This window comes from Ipomoea nil, unplaced genomic scaffold (genome assembly GCF_001879475.1).
Source record: "Ipomoea nil cultivar Tokyo-kokei standard unplaced genomic scaffold, Asagao_1.1 scaffold1574, whole genome shotgun sequence".
In the NCBI taxonomy this organism is placed as follows: domain Eukaryota; kingdom Viridiplantae; phylum Streptophyta; class Magnoliopsida; order Solanales; family Convolvulaceae; genus Ipomoea; species Ipomoea nil.
In genome coordinates, this window is record NW_017618002.1 from 453338 (window position 1) to 455751 (window position 2414).

Sequence of the window (2414 nt, forward strand, 5' to 3'; positions counted from 1 at the left end):
GAGGTCAACTCACCGCGACCGTTGGACAGACGAGGACGGGGTGGTGCTGGGTAATCAATCTTGGGGTCAATCTTGGTTTACGGGGACTCTATTGAGACAGAAGGATCAATCAATCTCGAAGTGGAAATAGGCAACCAACCCCATGTCAAGCGGTAGGAGGTGGAGTTCGTGGTGGTCAAGATCAATTGTGCTCACAACATAATCCTAGGTTGACCCACCTTAGAGGACATCAGGTGCTTGATCTCCATGGAGCACCTGTGCCTCAAATTTCCAACACCAAAAAGGGTCGGGATTGCTCGGGGGGATAAGAAGGTCAGCCGCAACTGCTACTTATGGCCGTGCCGACAAATAGGCAAACGGGACTGCCAGGTCCATACCATAACCGAGAAGGCTCTATAGGAGGAGGAAAGCCGACCATGGCCTGAGCCCGTGATGGAGACCGAGGAGGTCATCCTAGACCTCAGCCGACCCGACTGGGTGGCGAAGGTGGGGACCGACCTCCCATCCAAGCTCTGGACTCAAATCATAGACACCGTCAAGGGCTACAAGGAGATATTCGTGTGGGGACCCGAGGACATGCTCGGTCTCAGCAGAGACGTCATCACCCACAAACAAGTTGTAGACCTCGCGGTCGGGCGGGTGCAGCAACGGAAGAGGTATATCTCCACCGAGAGAAGGGAATTCAAGAAAAAGGAGGTCAACACCCTTCTTGAGATAGGGCACATCAAGGAGGTCATGTATCCTGAGTGGCTCTCCAATATAGTCCTCACCCCAAGCCTCCCACTTGGAGGATGTTCGTGGACTACACCGACCTTAACAAGGCCTGCCGCATGGACCCCTTCCTCCTACCCAACGTTGATCAGCCCGTGGACGAAACAGCAAGTTGTGCCCGCATGAGTTTCATAGACGCCTTCCAGGGGTACCACCAGATCTTCATGCACGAAGATGACAATGAGAAGACGGCCTTCACGACACCCGAGGGGGTTTACTACTACCTAGTCATGGCCTTTGGGCTTAAGAACTCAGGGGCTACATACACACGGATGGTGGCTAAGTTGTTCAAACAGGTACTCGGCCGCAACATGGAGGCCGACGTAGATGACATGATAGTCAAGAGAACTGAGGTCGAGCCCACGTTGATGACGTAGCTGGGGTATTTTTCATTATGAAACATTTTAATTTAAGATTGAATCCCAATATGTGCGCCTTCGGGATACATGGAGGGAAATTTTTGGGGTATATGGTCTCAAAGAGAGGCATAGAGCCCAACCCTAATAAAGTCAAGGCCATCTTGGGCATGGAAGCTCCGAGGTCCCTTTGGGAAGTCTAGCGCCTCAATGGCCGACTAGCATCCCTAGACCGATTTCTTTCAATGTCGACTAAGAGGTCCTTACCCTTCTTCGGGGTGCTCAAGAAGACTAAAGGGTTCGAATGGTTCCTAAAATTCCAAAAGGCTTTTGAAGACCTTAAAGCGTACCTGATGTCACTCCCCCATGGCCAAGTCTGTCAAGGGGGAGGCCTTGTATCTATACATTGGTATCTCGTAGGTCACGATCAACTCTGTGCTGGTCTGAGACGATGAGGAGGTCCAATGGCTCGTCTACTACATACGCCGAGCCATTCGGGGGGGGGGGGGGTGGAGGTTAGGTACTCACCAACCGAGAAGGCTATATTTGTAGTTGATGCTACAACCAAGAAGCTCAACCACTATTTTCAAGCCCACTCGATACACGTCCTCACCAACCAGCCCCTAGACTTGATGTTGGGCCCCGGGGTCGGCGAGCAGGCTGGTCAGGTGGTCCATGCGTTTGAGCTAGCACGATATCCACTTCAAGCCAAAACCAGCTATTAAGGGGTATGCGCTGGCTGATTTCATAGTCGAGTGCATCGCCCAGGAGGCCATGGAGCAAGCTCGAGACGAGGAGGAAGAGTGGTGGACCCTCTCTACAGACGGGTTCATGAGTTCCAGGGGGTGCGGATGGGGGGTCATCCTCATAACCCGGAAGGATTCCAGCCTACTATGCCCTCCGCTTTCAACTTCAAATTATCCAACAAGGAGACTGAGTACAAGGCACTCCTTGGAGACCTCCAACTTGCTCTAAACATGAGAGCTGAGAATATGAGGATACGGTGTGACTCCATGCTCGTAGTTGGGCGGGCCACGGGTGAGACCCCCTTCTCCCTATCTTATGGGTTCGAAGCCCAGGTCCCCGCCGAGCAGAGAAGCATGATCCCGACATCAACGAGCAGCACCACTGGGGTGATCTCCACCTGGTGGACGAGAGAAGAAATGCTGCCATGATCCATGCCGAGAGCTACGAGCGACAAGCCAAGGCCTTCCATGATAAACGAGTCCGACCTCGCTATTTCTTGGTGGGGAACTATGTACTATGGAGACATGAAGCAAGCCAGCC